We start from the raw sequence: 24,004 nt of genomic DNA, 5'->3' as shown, positions 1-24,004 counted from the left end.
CTGGACACTTGTTGCCCTCGAAGTGCACGCGAAGACATCGTTTGCATTTGACTCGACTCGCTAGTTGACTATGACTTGGCTTAGTTGCCCGCTGTTTTTGCCCTTGATTTTGGCCCTTGACTCCACTACCTTGACTGGATGCACCTTTTGACTGACCTTCTCGTTGATACCTTAATTTATTGATCGAAATTGTCTCTGGCCCCATAATTTTAACTTGACCTTCCGCTAATTCCATGCCCACTGCCAATTCATACGCCCTATTAAAAGTAAGGTTATCTTCCGTTAACAATTTTCGTTTGACTCCCTCTGAACGTATTCCACATACAAATTTATCGCGAAGTGCTTCTTCGAGAAAAGTAGCGAACTCGCAATACTTAGCTAAGTTCTTCAATCTGACGGCATATGCTTTCACATCCTCCTCTGTCTCCTGCTTGGCTGAATAAAACTTATAACGTTCAGCTATAGTTAACCGTTTTGGACTGTAATGACTCGACAATGACTTCTTAAGCTGCTCGTACGTTTTCGTACTAGGTAATGACGGTGCCAATAAATCTTTTAATACTCCATACGCATCTCCTCCGATTAAGGTTAGGAAAACTGACACTTTTTTTGTTTCGTTTATATCATTACAGACAAATAATTGTTCGATACGCTCTAAGTATGTTGTGATATCCGATTTTTTCGAATTGAATGGTTCGATTGACCCAATGAGTGCCATTTTCTATAAGAACACGATCTTGCTTTTCCACTTAAATTTTCGATTAGCTTTTCGACGTGGTCTCTGATGGGTTTGACTATTCGATTCCCATACGCTATGTAGGTTCTTTATTCGTCGCCAAAATACTGTTGTGTAACTTAATTAAATACAACAGCCTTAAGAATAATACGTGATTTATTGCCACACACGAGACTCAACAGGGACCGCTCGTCGTCCCTCTTTTTACATGGCGTCCCTCAGTCCCGTACATAGTATTATCATCATAGGGATACAAAGTACCAACATAACAACCTTGAATAATTTTTAAAGTTTTCGCTCTTTCTACAGCCACATTTATATGTTATATTTTCAAGTTGGAGAGTCCGTTTAATAAATCCATCGGAAATCGCAGAAATAAATTGCGCACAGGCGATTTTATCAAGAACTGCGTACGGGCATTCGGGGTAAGCGAGGCGCGAGAGTCTTTTAAGATCCGAACCAAGCGCGGCCAAATCCTCCCCAAATTTCTGTTTTCGGTTCGTAAATTGCGTATAAAAATTCTGAGACAGATGGCCCTCTCCGAAACGTAACTCAAGCTTCGATTTTAATTCCGCAAAGAATCGAGATTATCTAAATTCTGCACTGTCTCGAGCACGGAACGTGCCTTTTCCCGCAGGCAAGATGCAAGCGCGATAGTTTTAATTGAGTCGCTCCACCGATTTACAGACGCGATCAAATTAAATTGTGCAAAGAATTCTCGCAACGGGACCGACCCATCGTACGTATCAGGCTTTAACTTAAAACCGCACTCCGCACGCACGCTCTCCTCCTCCGCGAGACACAAGCCCGAATCCCCGCACGCTCTAACAACAGATTGACTTATCTGGTTTCTTTGGAGACGTATGAGCTCATCCTCGTGTTGCTGTAACTTTGCCCTGAGCTCCACCTCCCTCCAAGCTTGCTCGTCGCGCTCCTGGCGTAACTGCCGGATCTCGAGGAGAACAGCTTGTAGCGTAACGGCTTCCGCCGACACAAGCTCCGAAGCCTGCTCACGAGCCTTATTCCTAGTGACAGGCATCCCGACTTCCTCTTCCTCGATAACATTCCTTTCGATCAAAACTCGTTGTCTATTGTTCGTGGCTCGGACGAGCACCCAAAAATGTTGCGTTCGCCCGGCAAAACTGCCTTTCGCTTTCTCACTCACGTACTCCCGCACGAAATAAGAAAGACGTTTTCTCTCTTTCAAAGCTCTTTAATGTAAAACTTGTAATACAGAACGTTTTCGGACAAAGAAACGGAGCACGTCCGTTCGGGTTGACAGCTCCAGATCAAATCTGACGAGCGCGACCACGTAAACAGCGTGGTTGCTAAGGAGGACGCCGCGCAACCGAGAGTCGAAATGCATCGTGCGTCCAGCGCGATCGTAACAATATCTTTAGCATTTCTGTGTAGGCAGAATAATAAAGAACTTATTAAAAAGTAAGTTCGGCGCGATAAAACGGCGGGTGACTTTCCATGACTAAAAGTCTTAATTGAATTTAAAATTGTATATCTTCATTTTTAAAAATCGTAGAATAATTAAGGAAAATGGATTTTAAAGCTAAGTAGTAGTACTATGCAATGCAATTGTGGAAAATTAAAAAAAAAAATTTAGTTCTCTAAAAGAAATTCATAAAAATGGTTAAAATAGTCATTTTTTGACTATTTCAACTTAAATTTTAAAAAAACCTGACGTGCTGGAGCAATTTCATAGTCAGATTCGTTTTCAGCGCAAAAATTCTACAAAAATCACTCCTAAACATTCTTGAAACTGAGAAAAGTGCAATTTCGCAGAACCGTGTTATTGTACCATAAATATTGAATCAATATTAAATATTTTTTTAATATTATATAAAATATTAAATAAATTTTAGGTTAATATTATAGTTTTTATAGCACAAGTTTTTAGGCTATTATTCGAAAAAAATAAAAAATTTTTAATATTAAGTAAATATTAAATAAATGTTTAATAAATATTTTTGCAAAATTATACAGGTACATCAAAAAAAGTTGCTTGTTCGCTAGACTACATCAACACACCTATTTGATTTTGGGATCGTTCAATCCGAATCCGTTGTCCATTTTACCCCATGACATCAGGTTCCGTCCCTAACCTTAAAATCACTAGGGCAATGATCTAGTTTACACCGAGCACTTGGTACGCGTATCAAATAGTAAATAACTAGTGAATGTGTTATATCATTGGCTGATCAGCTTAAATTCACTATTTGATACGCGTACCAAGTGCTCGGTGTAAACTAGAGCAATGGCTATCCGAGTAATTTTCTCTAGGACCGAAATATATGATAAGCACAGCCATCTACTACCATCATGATTCGTGACAACTCAATGCTGTCTGGTATAGCCAAATCCATGGTGGAAGAATGTAATGTGTGCTCGTTCTTGAGACGAATTTGGGATAGTTCTGCGCAGGGTAACAGGTACGGCCATTTCAACGTCACAGGCATGGCTGCGCCCAATTTGTTTAAAAAAATAATGATATTTTTTAATAATGATAAACCATAAAATACATAGAAATATGTATAAGAATATTTTTACAAAGATTTTGTATAACTTGTATAGTTCCTTTATATTATATGTTTGAATATTTATTCCTCTGAATTTTGTATAATTTTTACTTCTTTATGAAATAAAATACTTTTAACTTTTTATTTTTGTTTATTTTATTTCTGAATCTAAATATTTGAAATTTAATTCAAATATTTAGATTCGTTTATATTTTGTTTGTTGTAAAATATATTTCTACTTTTTTTCTACTATTTTTAATTCTACTATTACAATGTATTTCTACTTAATTAAATTAAAATTAAAAATGTATCAAATGTTACTACCAAAAGTCGCAAATAAAATTAGATAATTTTATTTTTTTTAAATTACTTTTATTAGTTTATGATTATTTTTCATAATTTACATGTATATTTTAATCTACTTTTTATTATTAAATATCAAGATTAAGTATAAATTAAAAAATTTTAAACTAAATATAGTTAATAATTTATAGAATTAATTTTATTACATTAAAAATTGTATGAACAAAAAACCAACTTTATCAAAAGTTATGTAAAATTAAATTAGAAAGTAATTTTAAAACGCATTATTTATATTAAATTAGAATATCGTAATTTTTTAAAAATTATCTTATAGTAAAAATAAGGAAACAATCACAATTTAAACACAAAAATAAATTAAATAATATTACGTAATAATACGTATGCCAAATTCAAATTGCCGCGACAAGATGGCGGTATCTGGAGCACATTTCTTATTGGTTGTTAGACCTATATGCGCAAGAGCACACCTTGTACTCTTCCACCATGGCCAAATCAACATCACGAGCAAGTTGCGAGTTGCGAGTTCCGTGAGTTTGCAGCAGGTAATCTAAAAAGTACGATATAAATATTATAAATAATTTGATTGATTATTATAATTAAAAATACTCTGTTTTTAATGTATGATAAGATTATTAACTTTATTAAAATAGTAATTATATGTAACACAATCATGTATTTTTTAAGTATTGTTTAAAGTAATATTAAAGAGATTATTTTATTTACAAATATTTTTTCTGTCTATCAAGTTTCTATCATAACGGTATTATTTCAAAACCTAATATAATATTTTAATTAAACATTGATTCTCAATAAATGTTATTATTTATTATTAATAACTAACATATATATTAGAAGAGTCATCTTTTATTAAACAGATGGTGTTAACACTTTGAAACAAATGAGATAAATGATGTAAAATTACTAAATAAATCATTATTAATATTTTTTAGATTACAAGTAAAATAAAAATTTAAGTATAAATATTTTTCTTCCTTGTAACTATACGTTAATGATAAGTTGCATGGTGTTATCATTATTTTATTTAAAAAATCATATATCTTTATGTATAAATATTATGCATAAATATTTTACTAATGTGAGACTAATGATAATGTTTACAATAAATTTTTTTAATTTGTAATGCAAGTGCATAGTAAATTAAGATATACTGTATTTATAAACACATGTTTATAAATACGTTTAAATAAAATAACATTTATAACATTAATAACATTTATTAAGAATCAATGTCTAATTAAAATTTTATATTAGGTTTTGAAATAATATCGTTATAATAAAAACTTGATAGACAAATAAATAAATAAAATATTTGCAAATAAAATAATCTCTTTAATATTATTCCCAGGTAGCAAGCCTACGTCATTTTGACGTCCCAAAATGGTCATATCTGGTCATATGTCGTCAAAATGAACATTTTTTTACATGACCTAAAATTGACGTCATGATGACGTCATTTCAAAGTCATATTTCAGTCATAATCTGACGATTACTTTCTCAGACAGCATACATCCAAAATCGGGACATAAAAACGTCATTAAGACGTATTTTAGACACGGTCTAAAGCGATGTCTATACAATGAGATTTAAGGCGTAAGGCATAAGCATATTATATAAGCATATTATATTCAACTTTAAGAGAACTTTTTTAAGAAAACATTAGATATCTTGGAAATAATTTCAAAATGGTCAAATTAATCATTTGAACGCTTCAAAGTCTTAGCGCTAAATAGATCGCAATTTCCATCAAATTATAAAGGTTATGGAACAAGTTAAATTTAACAATAATTAATAAGTAAATAAGTTAATGCTATTTATTTTTAATATGTTTTACAAAATTTAATTGCTTTTATAAAAAATAATATAATTGCGACAGTTTATAACATATAGCTCTAGTTTACACCGAGCACTTGGTACGCGTATCAAGTAGTGAATTTAAGCTGATCAGCCAATGATTAAACACATTCACTAGTTATTTACCATTTGATACGCGTACCAAGTGCTCGGTGTAAACTAGGTCATAGGTATAATGTAGACAATAACAAGTACCCATATCGATGATTCAAACTGCCGTAGCAGATAGAATACAAGGTTTGTAATCCTAAGGTCCCGGGTCCAAAACCTACCAGCGGCAAGTAAGAGTAAAATAAAATAATATAATTTAAATTTAATTAATTAATAAAAATTTGTCCCAAATTTAGTATGCACTGTTGATAAGAATAACAAAAAAAAAAATAAATTTTTACTTTATTTTTTTATCTTTAGTTGCAGTTTAAAAATATCCAATTTAAGAAATCTTTTAGATATTAGTTTCATGATATCTTTCTGTTCTCAAAAAACGACGCATTGGTTAACATTCTGACATTATATGTTATCTTTTAGAAGTCTCTTTATGTTATCATTTTCAGGATATCTTTTAGAGATCTTTTTGACAACATATTGTTCACGTCATTCTATGACGTCAACATACGGTACATTTCATGACGTCAGGAATTTGTGACATTCGACCGTCATTTTAACGTCATAAGGGCGTCATTTCGTGACGTCAAGAATAGTCAGTAAATGACCATTTTGGGACGTCAAAATGACGTGAGCTTGCTATTTGGGTCTTAACAGGTTAGAATTTCTTTTTAATCCTAAATATATCAAAATCCTTTATTTATTCTTCTCTATTAAATCTAACTCTTTTACTCTTAAAAGATATATGAAGTGGCTTCCTTTTACATTTGATTTTCTTTCCTACATTTTCTCTTTTCAAAGTCCTTTCAAAGTTCCCTTTCCAGCAGTAATCAGCCATCATATTTATACCCTATCTCTCTTGATATAGCGGGAGGGTCCTGTTAGCGCACGGTGCGATAGCGCACATCCCGATAGCATAGATAAGATTTAGTAAATTCCTGATAGCACACATCCTGATAGCACACGTCCCGTTATCGTACAGTAAAAAAGGCATATTATCCCAATAGCGCACAAAGTAAAAACTGCATTATCCCGATAGTGCACATCCCGATAGCGCATATCCCGATAGCGCACATTCCGATAGCACACATCCCGCTAGCGCACATCTCGATAGTGCATATCCCTATAGCGCACATCCCAATAGCACACATCCCGATAGCGCACATCCCGATAGCGCACATCCCGATAGCGCACATTCCGATAGCGCATATCCTAATAGCGCAAGTAAATTCCAGATGCGCACAGATCAAAATGGACACAACAGGCTGAGTGAAACAGACACTGTAACAAACAAACAAAGTGCGAAACGGACATAGTAACAAACGGACTTATCACATTTGCGACTTTCCAGGGCACCCCTACCGACGGGATGGGTGCGGGAGGAAGGGCGAAGCCCCCTTGCACCCTCCGCGCGCGTGTGTGTATGTATGTGTGTGTGTGTGTGTGTGTGTATGTGGACACAGTGAAGGCATGTCCACGCTTCGTACCACATGGGTTTGCGACTTCCTACGCATAGCGAGGTCCACCCACACTCCCCTCTCCCCCTTGTTTACATTTGACTACATTTAGTAAACACTACGCGCCTATAAAATTTTATTGACAATTTTGCACAAATGTATTTCTGTCTGATTGACACTGTGTCCGTTTGTTACTGTGTCCGTTTTATTCAGTCTGCTGTGTCCTTTTTGATATGTGCGCATCTGGGACTCACTCACGCTATTGGGATGTGCGCTATCGAGATATGCGCTATCGAGATGTGCGCTATCGGGTTGTGCGCTATCGGGATGTGCGCTATCGGGTTGTGCGCTATCAAGTTGTACGCTATCAGGATGTGCGCTATCGAAATAATGTGATTTTTACTTTGTGCGCTATCAGAATAATATGCCTTTTACTGTGCGATATCGGGACGTGTGCTATCGGGATGTGCGCTATCAGGAATTTATTAAACCTTTATGTGTGCTATCGAGATGTGCGCTATCACACGTTGCGCTAACGACACTCTCTCCTTAATAGCGACGCTCCATTAACTTCATATTTTGATAAAATCGTTTTCCTTGTTTCTCATTATAATCTTCTAAATTTATTGGAAAATAATCGAGATAAGAACTTAAAAAGTGCAGCTTCAGATTCGTCGAACATCCTAATTTTCCAAAGTTTTCCACCATGTCCATTACTATTTGTTCGTAGTCATTATTTTTATGATTACCAAAAAAGTTCTCTACAACTTTCTTAAAACTAATCCACGCAGCCTTCTTATTCATTGATTTGACGTAATTCTCATCCTTTAACGTTTTTCTAATTTGTGGTCCATCAAAAATGTCTTCTTTCAGTTTTGCATGGGTTATTTTTGAGAATTGTTTTTCTAAATACTTGAAGCATTTTCCTTCTCCTTTGATATGAAGAGATGGAAGCAATACTTTTTTTCGACCAAAAGGTTAGCAATGATGTTCTTTGAACTTGGTTTAAAAGAAGTTCTCTTTGGCCATACTTTCTGTTTATAGTAATTGTCATAGTATCGACTATGCCATAAACATAAAAAGCAAAGGAAATTTGTAAAGCTTGATTGACCTAATGTTATGTTCGAAATTTTAAGATCTCCACAAATTTGTTAGTTATGTTGAGAGATGGGCGAATTTGTAATTGACTATTACCAAATTACAAATACTCAAAACAATGAATAATTAAATGTGATTTAATTACACACATTACTTTGAACATTTGTAATTAAACACCATTGAATTACTAATTTATTTGAACATTTGTAATGGATGTTCAAAGTAATTAAATTACACTATTGTAATGTAATTACATTTGTGTAATTTATTTATACATTTGTGTAATTTAATTACATTTGTGTAATTTAATTACGTCTGTGTAATTTAATTACATTTTAATTTTTATTCGAATTGAGTTAACATAAGTTCATAACTTATGAAAAATATCTTATGCATGGGAGAAAGCTTTTTTTCAGACTCGTATGATTGCCGCCCAAGCAGAAGGCAAACTTCACGCTCGTCTAAAAAATGTCGCTTTCTCCGCTAGATACACAATATGTTATTTTTGCAGTATGTACAGTATGTACACTCTCACGTTCTCTTTGTCGTTAACTCAATTCGAATAAAAATTAAAATGTAATTAAATTACACAGATGTAATTAAATTACACAAATGTGTAGCGGTGAAGATCTCGATAGAAGCATATAGAAGCGTAGGAAGGTGTTCGACGTGCGGTGACGCGTCGAGACATGTTCGACCGTTGAAAGAAAGAAGGATCGGGAAAACGCGGGTGACGCCTCGCCCCCCTCCCCGCTCAACGAGTACCGAGCAAGGACCCGGTCAAGCGAATGCTAATTGGCCGGTCCTAGTGACCGAAGATAGTATATAAGCCGCGTCCGCGGCTTGACCAACGGATTCTCCGTAGCCTCGTCTTGTGCAATACCCATTGTTACGGAAATATACATTGTTGTTCCTTACGTTTGAGTTTCGTTACGTTATTCGTCCTGACCTTACCGCATTAAGATTAAGATTTAAGAAGAAAGACTCCCTACAAATGTAATTAAATTACACAAATATAATTAAATTACACAAATGTAATTAAATCACGCAAATGTAATTAAATCACACAAATGTAATTACATTACAATAGTGTAATTTAATTACTTTGGACATCCATTACAAATGCTCAAAATAATGAGTAATTAAATGGAACTTAATTACAAATGCTGAAAATAATGGATAATTAAATGGATTTCAATTACAAAAGTAATATGTAATTGAATGTGTAATTTGAAGACAAAAGTATTTGCTGCCACCCATCTCTGGTTATGTTCTGAATATTAGATTTTTTAATGGTATTATATTACTGTAATCCTCTTCTAATTCTGTGGAATGTGCGATTGATATAGGCACAAAAAAGTTAATATTATTGAGCAAAATTGTTTTCAGACTCTGTTTAGACGAATCGATCAATAACTTCATCTTTGTAAACATTTGGCTTCAGTTTATTCATCAATCCATTAATATTGTGATAATATAACAATATAATAATAAAGGTTTTTTTCATTTTTGTAAAATACATTCTGTAATTTTTTTCTCTATTTCGGTAATACCTGACATTCATACGTTTTGATAATAAGTTTTTGCTCTTCAAAACTAAAGTCAAATGTTCTGAAGTATCTTTAGCTAACCCTAAATCTCTAACAAGATCATTCAATTTCCTGTTGGCGTGCTATATGTTTTTGCGGCAATTGACGGTTTTTCAATCACTATACATTTAGCTGACTATCTTCTTTTGTCAAATACATTTAATAAACTTTTACAGTAAAAAATTGAGCTTTGGTAGTGTCATTAAACTTTAATTATTTTTTAACGCGTTCACAGTAGCTGACATATTTTCTCTCACTATTTTACCAGTTGACTTTTATTTTTTGCAATTTTAGAGCATAATTATACAGTAAAAAAATTCCCAACTTTGATAATATAACTAATTTTTAATCATTTTTTACGCGTGGGAAGCACTACTACCCCCATCATCAGAGTGTCAGCTGACCATCGTTTCAGTTGTAAGCACAACAGTATTTTTCAGATTTAAAAAATCAGGAGCTTGAAAGATGGCGGTGAGTGGTAAGCTGGTAGGACTTTTGGTCCCGGAGTTTTGTGGGAAGAGAAAGTGAGATAGTAGCCGAGGAGAAATGAGAAGTGGAGTAAGAGAAAGTGAGATGTGAGAAAAAGACCAGGCATTGAAGGGAGGAAAATAGAAGAAAGTCGAGAAGCAAGAGAGTGAAAAAAAATTCGAGTAAGACATTAGAGGAAAGATGATGAGAAGAAGAATTGGCGTGGAAAAGGTAGGGAGGAAACAAAGAGGGCGCCAGAAGGTACAAGCGGAAAGACGAAGAAAGAAGGAGCGAGGATGGTGAAATGGTGACAAATAACGCGTGTGCAGAGAAGATCGGAGAGTAAGGGAGGAACGTAGACGGATGGTGAGAAGTAGATCGCAGAGAGGGCAGCAGGAGACGGGAGTGGAAAGCGGAAGCATAGAAAAGAACGTTGAAAGGAGAAAGGTGAAAGACGGTAGTAGATATGAGAGAGATAGGAGAGCAAGAGATCGAGCTATGCGCATGGCAGAGAAAGATGGAAAGCCCGATTGGCCATTAAGAAGCAAAAGTGGCGGAAATGGCGACGTATGGCAGCAAGCGTGCTCATTAATAAATAATTGTATATCGGTTAAATATATTGAGCGGTGAGGAACCTTCTTCCCGACTTTTCTCTTCTTTTCGGAGCTTTTCTCTCCTCTTGATACTTGCGCCTTTCTCTCTTGAACTTCGGATAAGGAGGAGGTAATTTCTCGTGAATTCCTTTGCGTCTTTAAAGGCAACCTTGTTTCTGTCTCGGCATTCACCTTTAGTCTCACGAAAAACCACGGTCGAAAACCGTGAGCGAGGCAGTCTTCAATAAATTCCCTTTTATTTTCTTTCTTCCTGCTCAATAAACAGGAAAAAATCCCCTTCTCAGCCTACTCCAGCTTGTGGAACACAAACAGTGATTTCATCTTTAACAATTAATATTGAAGCAATGGAATATTTAAAACATAATTTTGTTGTAACGAATCCCCGGCCAGCGGCGCCCACCACCCGCGCACGGTCCGGCCGAACACCCGCCGGACCGCAATACGGGCATTGGCCCGTGATAAGATCTATCACTCTACCGAGACGACGCACCGTCTCGACGATCCGCGCATCTCTTCCCGCCGCTCTCCCGGTTACCGGGAGAGGGGATCGAGCGCGGAGGTAAACGAGGATCGGCGGAGACCTCCGAACCTCTACCCGGACGGGTATAAAAAGCCGCTCCGGTGGAGGTACCAGTCACTTCTCGATCCGATCCGTATTCCGGCATTCCGACTCCGCCAGATACGAAAGAGAAGCCTCCTGCAAAACTAGGGTAGAGTATTCTCCGCCTTAACCAAGCGTTCTTGGTTCCATTCGCCTCTAAAATTCCCGAGTAAAATCCGCTAGCGGATTTGCGGAATGAATGCTGAGCGTTTCTGCCTTCGCCGAGAGTTCTCGGCTACGGATTCTCCCATCAAGCATCCTCACCCGGCTCGGGAACACGAGACAGAGCGCTCTCTATCTCTGCCGAGAATTCTCGGCACCGACACCGTTTTTTTAGGAAGCCCCGTCATACGATAAACGTCGAAACCGGGGGAAACAACGCCCGTCTCGCGCCTCGCGCCGCGCACCACCACACTCACCGCACGGGCAATTGCCGCCCGACGCACCGCGCCTCACACCGCGCCACGAAAGCAGAGTACCGCACCGTCGAAGCATTACCCGCCGTCGCGTCTCATACCCCGCGACCGCCATCAAGCATCGCGCGCGACCGGTACACAGCTGATCGGAGCGAGATTCCCGTTTCTTTGTATATATAGACTGTAAATACTGTAAATATCCTAGCACTATTAAATATACTATAATTTCTACCGAATCTGTCAAGTCTATTGTCTCAGAGACCCTTCCTCCCCTGATCCCGACGAGCTGATCCGAGTGGGAAAACGGTCGTTATACTGTAAGTGAGACTAGTGAGTCGTTAAATCAACATGAGATGAATTATCTGTATGTCTGTATACTTATGAAGACTAAAACCAGGAGACCGATCTCTGTGGTTTTGAGTGAGGCGAAAATCTCTTAGAAATGTAGTACCAAATGGTGGCGCTGACGATGCTGATACACCGGAATATATTCCAACTCTAGATACGATCGTCTAGTCTAAGTTTATCGTAGTCAGCCGTGCTAGTGGTGCTAGGCTGTACGCAGGTGTGTTTGGTATAAGAAAACTGAGATAAGTATTTTAAATGTAAAATTGCTAAGATTTTTATTATAAATTTGCATTTATTGTCAAATGCTTGTCGTTATACTCCATATTGTTTCCGGTAAATCATTGTCGCCAGCGCCACCATTTGGTACTACATTTCTAACAGATTTTCGCCTCACTTTTGGAAGCGAAATCAGGCTTAGTTCGGTCTCTTGGTTCTAGTCTTCATACTGTTACTAATTGTAAGCCAAAAAACGTCTATGTGCAGAGCTTTAACGTTGAAATTCAACGTTATGTTTGATGAAGTAGAAATACTTACAGCTGTATTGTTACACATCGCCAAGTTCCCTGAAACTAAAATAAAACAAACAACTTTTTTTCTTAACAATAAAATTAAATCTCACTTTTCTTTGCCGGACTCCAATCATCAAGTTAATTTTTTTATCTCTCTAAGTAACGAGCTAACCTATCCGCATAAATAACTTTCTTTTTATATCTAGGCGATTTTTAAATGCAAAAGATTACTTCACTTAATTTCCTTACAACTGAATACGAAATACCTCCCAATTACTCTGCAATTTAGAAGACCTTCCTAGCTTCCTTCGAGAGTTAAAAAGCCAAACTTTCTCATCAACCTCAAAAAGATTAGATCTAACCTTCAAATCATACCAAGACTTTACTCGTAAAGATTACATTTTTATTCGACTCGTCACTCCGTTTTGAATGTTTCTTTCAACTTTCTAACATAATGACTCCCAGCTTGTGATCCCGATTTTGGAGGATTTTCTAAAAATAAATCTAAAGGGAGACGAAGTTCTGCAGCAAAATATAATTCAGCCGGAGTTACGCCAGTAACTTCATGCTTCGAAGTCTTATAAGCCAAAAGAAACATCGGAATCCAACGATCCCAATCTTTCTGATTCTCTGAAATGTATTTTGCAAGATAATTAATTATCGTCCGATGCTGCCGTTCAACTTGTCCATCAGACTGTGGATGTAGTGGTTTCCTAATTTTAAAAAGAATCATTAATTCTGCAAATAATTTCGATTCAAAAATTTTACTTTGATTGATATGAATTTCGAGAGGAACACCAGACGAGAAACGATTTCCTTAATAAAAACTTCGGCTATTGACTTTACCTTGGAATTCTTTAGGGAAAAAGCTTCCACCCACTTTGTAAAGCAATCAACAATAACGAGAAGATATTTATTTCCTGCAGTGATTCTAGGAAGTGGGCCAAGAAAGTTTATTTGTAAACTTTCGAAAAGTGAACCCACGTTGTAAATTTGCAACGGAGATTTTCCTTTATATAATAGCCCCTTCTTCGAAACACAAATTTTACAGGTTCTACACTAATTTTCAACATCCTGTTTACCGGTTGCTCAATAAAAGCGCTTACGGATCTTTTCCAAAGTCTTATTGACCCCGAAGTGCTCAGAAGAAGAATCATGAGCTTTTTTTAAAATTTCCGCAATCCGTTTCTGAAGAACTATCAATTAAAAAATCCTACACTTCAAATTTGGTGCTTCCCAAATTTTGTAAAGAACTCCATCTCTAAGAGTCAAAGCATCCCAGTACATCCAATACAGATGAGCAGAAGTATCACCGTAAGTTAGCTCCGAACGTGCTGGACGCCTCCCAGCCTTTTTGCCACGGAGAATAACTGAAAGACTGGGGTCAGTTTCTTTATCTGTTCACCACTTCTCCAAAGTTTCCCCAGAAAGAATAATTTGAGCTATAAAATTCGTAAATCTTTCCAGAAATTTCTTTTCAACTTTATCACAATGAACACACTTTTAAGCTTCACATTCACGTCTGGACAAACCGTCCGCGTTTTTATGAGTTCGTCCTTTTCGATGAAAGACTTCAAAATCAAATTATTGGAGTCTCTCAAACCAACGGGCCAATTGCCCTTCTAAATTTTTAAAGGGCATTAGCCATTTGAGGGAAACATGATCCGTACGGACTAAAAATTACCGTCCAACAAATAATGGCGAAAAAACTTAAAAGCTTCGACAAAACTTAAAAGTTCACGTCGGGTAACACAATTCTTCTCAGCTTTATTAAGTACCCGACTAAAATACGCAATTACTCTCTCCACATTTCCCTGCTTTTGAGAAAGGACTGCGCCAATTCCAATTAGAAGCATCAGTACCTAACATAAACTCCCCTTCCTCTTTCGGAAAAGCAAGAATCGGGGGAGAGGAAAAAATTTGTTTCAATTTTTCAAAAGCCCTTTGGCAATCTTGCCATATAAATTTAGTTCGATCTTTAGTTAAAAAATATAACGGCTTATCCAAAGAAGAGAAACCTTTAACAAATTTACGATAGTACGAACAAAAAACCAAAAAACTTCGTAATTGCTTTTTGCTGTGAGGAATCGGCCAATCCTTAACAGTACTAATTTTTTCCGAGTCTGTAGTAACGCTATCCGCCGAAATTACATGTCCCAAACATTTAATTTCTCTCGTAAGAAAAACACTTAGAAAGTAAATCTTTTCTATGATTTACTTTCAAGTTGAATTCTTTTAGTCTTTGAAAGACTCTTCTTAGATTTTTCATCATCTCAGAAAAATTTTTACCAAAAATTTTTACCAAACATTATCTAAATAAACCAAACAAAGAGAGACCGCAAAGTTTGCCAATTTTTTCCCACTCAAACTTCAAATCGAACTATGCCAATCAATTTTATGTGACATTAATCTCAGAAAAAATTTAAGTTGAGCATAGGGGTAGTTTTGGAGATACGGGAGGTTAAAATGACTAAATTCTCACTATTCTTAATATTGTCCAAGCACTGTATACACAAGAAAAAGGTCAATACTTTTTTGTAACAGTGGGGATTTAGAATTAGTCAAAATGGTTTTCTGACTCCTCCATCCCCGTTGTTAAGTATTTTAAGGATTGTGTAAAATTTAAAACTACTCTCAAAACAGTTTTTATTGAATTTCTTGAAAACAAATGCAGATACGAAAGAATGTTTTAGACAAAAATTGTTTGTCTTAAAATTCTGCATAAAAAAGGTCTCTTCCATTTTTTCGATAGGACTAATCCTTTACTCGAAAATCGCAACTGAAGAGATATAGTTTCTGAAAATAACATTGCAAGCAGCGATTTTTTAAATATATGTATTTGATGTAGAAAAAAATTCTAAATTATTATATTTTTTGTCACTATATACTAGAATAGATCGAACTAATCCTTCAGTCAGAAATTGCGGAAATTATATTTGATTCTATAAAAATATAAAGGATTTAAATAAAAAAGTTGCTAGTTGCTATGTTGTAAAACTGACCTAAGAAAATGAAAACAACAATAACTTTTTCTTTCAAAAAATCATCAAATACATGTATTAAAAAAATCGCTGCTTATATTGCAATGTTATTTTCAAAAACTATATCTTTTCAGTTGCAATTTTCGAGTAAAGGATTGTAACGAGCCGTTCCTACACCGCCGTTAAGACACGAAGATACGAGGCCGTTACCCTCTTACCTCGTGTAGTCCCCTCCGCTTATCTCATTTCCCCGCACGTCTCCGCTCCTCTTGTCACCAAACGGGGGCTATAAAAGCCCTCCTCTGGTGATAAGAGAGCAGATCAGGGGCTGTAATCTCTTATGTATTTTTCGTGACCAGCGTTTGTTGCGCCACCGCTGTAAGCGAACCCGCCGAACCGAACTAAAATGCAATATGGCCGTCTAAAATCAACATGGCCGTAGTAATGAGTTTCGTTCAACAAGCAAAGTAAAGTGAAGCAAAGCTTACGAGCGAAGAAGGAGGTTATTTCTTACGAACGGAATAATTTAAAACTGATGATATGTAATCGCAATTCCGCTTACAGAAACAGCTTTTTTCTCGCTGCGATTTAATTTGTGATATGGTATAAAGAGACTGTTTTTTTTTAGACACCAGTAGCTGTTCCAATTTGTACACCAGCCTTCGACACCATATAGAATAAAGATGCTGTCAGAGGAGTTAGATGAGGGAGCTACAATTATAACCAAGAAAAAGCAATCTGTGATCACATTACTTAGCTTCGACAAACGATGACCTAAGTTCAACTGATTGTAGGCTCTTTCTTACGTCCACGTGGAATCAGCTGCTCCTTCGCAACTTGCAACAGGCTAAGGCTGCGTTCCGATATTAATTGTCAGTACTGAAAATCTACAGTATATGTGACGTAAACTATAGATTTTCAGTACTGGCAGTGAATATCGAAACGCAGCCTAAGTTACGAAGAAGCAGCTGATTCCACATGAACGTAAGAAAGAGGCTACAATCAGTTGAACTTTAGTCATCGTTTGTCGAAGCTAATGGGTGTCAAGCAAATCACTTGAATGCAAACTACTTTCCAGTATGTTGTAGCATAAGAAAGCAAGAAAATTGTATTGGAGGAGAAACAACGTGATTTAGAGAATAAGGTGCTCTGTCACATAGAATGTAATTCTATTATAAAAACATGTAATGGTTCCATAAAATAAATAAGTTCAAAAAATTTATTAAATATTAATTTGAATGTGTATGTATGTGCATGTGTGTACGTACGGGTCAATGGGTGGGAAAGGGAGTGAGGTGAAAGGGGAAAGAGCGGCCATATTGCATTTTAGTTCGGTTCGGCTGGTTCGCTTGCAGCGGCGGCGCCACAAACTCTGTTCACGAAAAAAGCATGGGAGATTATAACCCCTGGAGCAGATCTCCCCGGTCTAGCGGATTGAGCCGACCAATCCTTTCAGTGAATTGAGCTGAGACTCCAGAGCACGAATTGAGTGTCGAACATAACCTCAACCCAACTTTCTTGACAGCGCATACTGAGCGCTTCCTCGCGCCACGCACTGAGAATAGGATCACCGCCCCGCTCGTCACCCGGATCCCAGTTCGCGCACTGAGCAACCGATCCTGACATCGTACACGAGGACCTCGTATTGAAGGGAAACCGACGCCGAGGAGAATCATCCACGCGGGATGATTCCTAACAACAACAGCTGATCGCCGTGACAGTTGATCGCCGTGGCTACCGAGCCGAGCTCCGCGCCGTATCGCGCAGCCGCGCACCGCTACGACCAACGGGGCGCCGCGTCTGACCGACTCAGTCAATGCGAGCGCCGCGCCACACCGCACAACCGCGACCGTAGTACCATAGCCAATCCGGCTACCGCCGCGGCCGACACGAGCGCCGCCTCGCACCGTGCAGTCGTAGCTGCGCCGCCACGAGCGCCGCGTACTCCGAACCGACCAATCATCGTACCGATCGACCGACGCACGGACCGTGCGCCCGCCGCAGTCAATCCAGCGTCGAGACACCACGCGTACATACGCACCGCGACATAAGTTGCCAACACCACGCTCACGCACCTCGCACACCGAGACACTAGCTTTAAGAACTGTATACATAGGGACCATTGTATTAGCATAGGGACCATTATACATATTAGTTAGGCATATTGTAATAAACCGATAGTATTAAGCATAATTGATTCGCCTTCGTTACTCACTCAACCAGCCCGCCGCCCGAACCCTTAATTCCCGCGGCTATCCGTAGTCAATTAAATTCGAACTTCACGGTTACAGGATTAGTCCTATCGAAAAAATGAAAGAGACCTTTTTTGTGCAGAATTTTAAAACAAACAACTTTTGTCTAAAATATTCGATCGTATCTGCATTTGTTTTCAAGAAATTAAAAAAAAACTGTTTTAAGAATTTTAAATATTAAACAACCCTTAAAATACTAAACAACAGGGATGGAGGAGTCAGAAAACCATTTTGACTAATTCTAGTAAAATCTCCACTGTTATCAAAAAAGTATTGACCTTTTTCTTGTGTATACAGTGCTTGGACAATATTGAGAATAGTGAGAATTTAGTCACTTTAACCTCCCGTATCTCCAAAACTACCCCTATGCTCAACTTAAATTTGTTCTGAGATTAATGTCCCATCACATAGAATTGTTTGACACATAGTTCGATTTGAAGTTCGAGTGTAAAAAATGGACGAAAAAACGTGTACTTTTACGATTACTATTTTAAAAAGCAAACTTTTCAAAACTTTTTCCATTACCCGTTCAAAAGTTGCGGGGGTGTTACACAGTCCGAAAGGCATAACTGTAAACTGCCAGTCCATTTCCAACTGAAAAAACAGTTTTCTCTTTATCTTCATCAATTTTGATTTGCCAATAGCCGTTCTTAAGATCTAGCATAGAAAACCAAAAATTACCTGATAATTGGTCGAGTCTCGGAAGTGGATAAGAACAACAACCGTCATTTCATTTATTTATAATCTTCCTGGCAACGCTGTCAACGCTGAACATAGCTGACCGAGGCGATCGATATTATTGATTTTTCCAGAGCGCAGACTAAAGCTCGTGCTCGAGACTACGCTTTCAACAATATTGAGGCGAAAGGATCGATGAATGGAATTGAGCACGTAGAAAGAAGGTTAAAAGACATGAAGGTGAAAGCAAGTAAGAGAGTAGGCGTGAGAATTTGTAGATTGAAAGGAGAAATTGAAGCAGAGGAGGATAAGGAAAAGGAGATGGAGGGAATGGAGAAACTGAGGAAAGATATGAGGGAAATGAGGAGATGTTTGGAGGAGATGGTGGATCTATTCAGAGGATGATGCAGGGAAGTGAGCGGATGGAGAGAAGGAAGAAGCAGTAGGATATTAGAAATCTAAAAGAGAACGAAAGAAGAAAATTGAGATGGACAGAGAGAAAGAGAAAAAGATGTAGGTGAAGAGGAAAGAAAGAAAGAGTCTGGAAATGGAGGAGAAATGGAGATAGACGGTGAGATTGATTGTTTGATTGATTGAAGTTTATTTAGCTTTCTCAGCTATTATGTTTTACATAGATTTACATACATGCTTCTTTAACATCCATTTAACTATATCAATTCTTTCACAACTTCTAATTTCTGCTGGGAATGTATTGTATAATTTTACACCCTCGTAACACACGCTTTTTGCGCACTTTTAGTTCTAACGAATTTTATTGCGATAGTCCCTTCCTGTCTTGTTTTTCTTTCATTTTCATCACTAATTACTTCTAGTCTATTGTTAAGTAATCTTAAGTAATTTGGCGCCAAGTTATGTAGAATCTTAAATATAAATATGCATACATTATAGTGCAGTCTCTGTTTTATAGACATAAATTGCAACGCTTGTAACATATGTTTTATTTTGGTGTATCTATTACATTGTAATATTACATAGCTCGATTCTGTACTATTTGCAATTTATTCAATTGCGTTTCTCCCATATCTACCAGTAATGTTGCACAATATTCAAAATGGGGTGCTATTATCGACTTATATATAATACATCTCGTCTATGCCGATATGTAATTTCCTATCCTATTTAAGAAACCCGTTTTTTTTCTCAATTTTCTTTAACATATAATCACAGTGGTCGTTAAATCTAAGCTTATCGTCAAATTATACCTAAATACTTTATTACGTCTACACGCTCTATTTCCGTTCCGTCTAGGCATTTCAGTACAATATTTCCCTTTAATTCCTTTTTTATACTTCTCAAAATTATAAATTTTGTTTTGCTGGCATTCATTCTTAGCACATTCATCTTCATCCACTCTTCTACTATATTAAATATTAGATTCATTTTTCCTTCTATTTCTGCACGACCTTCTCCAGTTACATATATTAGTATATCATCCGCGAATATTTTTATACTATAGCCTTCTGGGCAAATTTTTATTATTCATTAATATATATAATAAACAACAAGAGCCCCAACACAGATCCCTGTGGCACACCGTGCTCAGAGCGCATTAATTTTGAACAATTATTACCAATACGAACTTGTTGCAATCTATCTCTAAGATATGTTTTTATCCATTCTAAAACATTTCCTCTAATGATATAATTTTTCTATTAATCTATTTCTATCTATTGTTTCAAATGCTCTTTTAAGATCCATAAATATTACTTCTATTACTTTCCCCTCACTAATTGATATTTTCCAGTCATTAATAACAGTTTGAATTGCCGTTTCACACGAATAATGTTTCCTGAAATCTGATTGATGCTCTGTTATATATTCATTTGATTCAAAGTGATCCTCAATTTGTTTCTTAACTACTAATTCTAAAACTTTCTCGTATATCGGTGGAATCGGTCTAAATCGCTTGCCTTCTTAACTTTTACAATCTTTGGTATTGGTAGTATTGTCGATGTCTTCCAGCTTTGTGGGCAACAACCTTCTTTCAGAGATTGATTAATAACATTAACAAATTCTTCTTTAATAACTGGCAATATCCCTTTTAATATATCGCTAGTTATTTCCTCTTCTGTACTTCTATCTTTTTTTCGCGGTAGCTGCATAATAATTACTTCTAAGTCCTTTGTATTAATTAGTTATAAAGTCTTCAAAATATCCTTTATCTTCAACAACATAAATACTTCTTCTTCTGTTTACATTTTTATTTGTACTTTCTATTGAATCTACTATATTCTGAATACTTTGTATATAATACATATTAAATTTATCAGCTAAATTATATTCAATTATCTTATCTAATATTTCAAAGTCTATATTATTTATTTCTTTTGCCCCTGTTGGTTCCCCTTTAACTAATTCTTTCAATACTTTCTACATATTTGCAGGATCATCCCTATTGTCATTTATCATAGCCTTATAATACTCCTTTTTCTTTTCCCTAATTAATTTTACTACTGCATTCCTCTCTGTTTTATACTGTACCCAGCTGTACTCCGTATTTTCAGTTATAGCTCTCCTATATGCCTTATTTCTACTAGTTGCTGCTTCCCTAATCCCATCTGAAAACCACACTTTTCCTTCCCAGACTTTGGGAATTCGAAATTCTTTTCTTGGCGCTGTAATATCCAGCGCATCGACTATACTATTTACAAACCTACAAGCTCGTTTGTTGGTTTCTTGAGCTAGACTTTGCTCATTTATATTTTTCTCTACTAGTAGACTAAATTCTTCAATGCTAAATTTTTTACAATTTTTTGCAGTAAATACTTTATATTTACTAACATTTTTTTTCTTTTCTAATGCAATTTTTATCCACGCATGGTCCGTTATTTTCGGCTCATGGACCACATGTACCTGTGCCACATTATTGGCAAAGACTAAGTCTATCGTTGTCTGACTGTCTTTCATAATTCTCGTCGGATTATTAACTAGTTGCTTCATACCTAGACTAAACATTATTGTTCGTAATTTATTTGTGTAAAATGAATCTATCTTAAAATCTATGTTAAAGTCTCCTACTATCATACATTCTCCTTTTATCACCAAATCCTCTGCAGCTTCTTTCAAGAATCTTAGAAAATCGCCATCAGAGACACACGGTGAGTGATATACTATCATCAGCACGCCTTTATAAAATTTTTCTCTTACATCTATCGCAACGCACCAACAATTCGCACTTATAGATTTAATCCATATCAACTCATGTTTAATGTCTTCTCTTAGATATAATATTGCACCTCCTGTATTTCTGTTCTCTCCATCACATCTGATTATATTATAACCCGGCACATTCACTTCACTATCTTCTATTTCTGATGTCAGCCTCGTTTCGGACTATAATTGCTGGATAAATCTTCTTTATAACTTGATTATGTATTTCATCTTTATGCACTATCAAACTTTGCGCATTTGTATACAGTATCAGCTCCTCTTCCTTCTGTGATTACTATTTTGCATCCTCCCAGCCGGCCCTTCTCTTCTTCTCTTGTAGAACTCTCTTTAACGTCGGACATTCCGGGCTCAGTGCATCATGGTCATCTTTTATCTTCAGGTTGTACGTTTAATTTTTATACATACAGTTTACACATTTCTTTTAATTTGTTGTACACTCATTTGATTTGTGATTACCTGCACATTTATTGCACGCCTCATTTCGCGTACAGTATTTCGCAAAATGGTGTTAGCCCCATTAAAACATCTCTTGACACTAATATGATTAAATACAGGACATCTTTTCCATCCTATATTTACTTTTTCTTGGCTCAACATTGATTTATGTGTTTTTTCATCTAGTTCAATTATTATGGCGCCTTCTGTTTTACCTCTTCTATTAGATTGAGTTTTTAATCTTTTCACTATTCTCATATTATTTTCTTTTTGTGTTCCAAGTTTATTTTGCTTTTAATTGAATCAATTAATTCTTTATCACTTAAGTTCCATTCTTTTTCGTCAATATAAACAATTTTTACTTTCGTTTTACCTGTAGTGACTCAGTAACTTTAAAGTCATCACCCAGCTTGCTTTGCACTGTAGTTTTCAATTTTGCCATTTCTTCTCCATTCTCACATCCCTTATTTTCGTTACTCCCATTTCCATATTCTTTATATCTACTTTCTTTTTTATTAACATAACCATATCAACATTTTCTTGCTGAACCTTAGGTTTAACAATTATAACATTTTCTTTCTTCTTTTCTTTAACTATCTCACTATAACTCTTCTGTGCTCTTCTTGATGAATTACTGAGTCCAGTGGACAGCATCCTTCTTACTTCTTCTAGCTTTTCTTTGATATTCTTTAACTCATGCTGGATAATTTCCTTTATCATCACTTTAATTTTCTTCTTATATATAGTCTCGTCTTTTATTTCTTTTATTGTTCTCATAAGCTAATCAATTCTTAGGTCCATATTTGCTGATCCACTCGTACTTGTGCTTGGTCTTCCAGATGCTCCCGTCGATCTTAGCTTATTTCTATTGCTACTTGCCGTTTTCTTTACTTCTCCAATTTCACTCTCTATCCCAAATTTTGCAAAGGGACCCTGTAAGAGGTACTATTTCTATCATAAATTTTGTGTTTACTAACACAGCCTGAATGGTAAAACAGTTTAACGCATGATTTACAATGTACTACTTCAGTTTTAATAGCCTTCTTCCATGGCGAACATCGATATTCAGTGTCCTCTTCCATAATTTATCGATCGTCGACACCTGTGTTCCGCCGCTGTCGAATTCACTACACGTCAGCAGATTCCATCCACGTCAGTGCTTGCTTGTTACAACGTCGTTGATACACATGATTATAGAAATCTATTTCAGCTATTCACAGATTTGCATTTCCCGGCTAGACAACAATTTCTGTTGTCACCGATCTATAGAACTATCACCACACTAATTTTGTACTTCTCTACTGTTCTCTTTTCTTCTCAAAACACACTATAAAGACGGAGCGATGTTCGACACGTCTACTCCATTCCAGAGAGAGAAGAGAGAAAGCGGAGTAGAGAAGAGAGAGAGAGAGAGAGAGAGAGAGAGAGAGAGAGAGAGAGAGAGACAGATATCAGAGAGAGAGAAAGAGAACGAGAATAGAGAGGTCAGAGAGGCGAGATGATACGAGAGAGATGATCGAGAGCATGATAAGAGAGAGTATGAGGAATGAGAGATAGAGAGCAAGATTATACTGACGAGCGAAAGAGATCTAGTAATTCGGCTCTCTCCTCTCGTAGCTACTTCGCCTCGCTTCTATCGCTCGCTCTCGCTATCGCTCCTCTCTCTCTATCCTTCTCTCTCCTCTTCTCTCTCTCTATCTCCTCTCTCGCTCGCTGACTTCTCTCGGTCGACCTCTCTCTCTCTCTCTCCTCTTCTTCTGCTCTCGTCTCTCTCTCTCTCCTCTCTCTTCTCTCTCTCTCT

The 24,004-nt window shown here is 36.6% G+C and overlaps 1 protein-coding gene and 1 long non-coding RNA gene across 7 annotated transcripts in view; both read left to right on the top strand.

Annotated features, from left to right (window-relative positions):
• LOC118644401 overlaps positions 1-19,068 on the top strand; it is a 65,204-nt gene extending 46,136 nt beyond the window's left edge. The window contains exon 2 of the long non-coding RNA XR_004962213.1: positions 18,711-19,068. This is a non-coding gene — a long non-coding RNA (uncharacterized LOC118644401). The remainder of the gene's footprint in view (positions 1-18,710) is intronic.
• LOC105832304 overlaps positions 1-24,004 on the top strand; it is a 591,095-nt gene that overhangs the window by 197,052 nt on the left and 370,039 nt on the right. The gene's annotated exons all lie outside the window — the stretch shown is intronic.

The sequence above is a fragment of the Monomorium pharaonis genome, chromosome 2 (assembly GCF_013373865.1).
Source record: "Monomorium pharaonis isolate MP-MQ-018 chromosome 2, ASM1337386v2, whole genome shotgun sequence".
In the NCBI taxonomy this organism is placed as follows: Eukaryota; Metazoa; Arthropoda; class Insecta; order Hymenoptera; family Formicidae; genus Monomorium; species Monomorium pharaonis.
The sequence above is the reverse complement of the archived record's forward strand: the minus strand, read 5'-3'. Positions and strand labels throughout refer to the sequence as shown.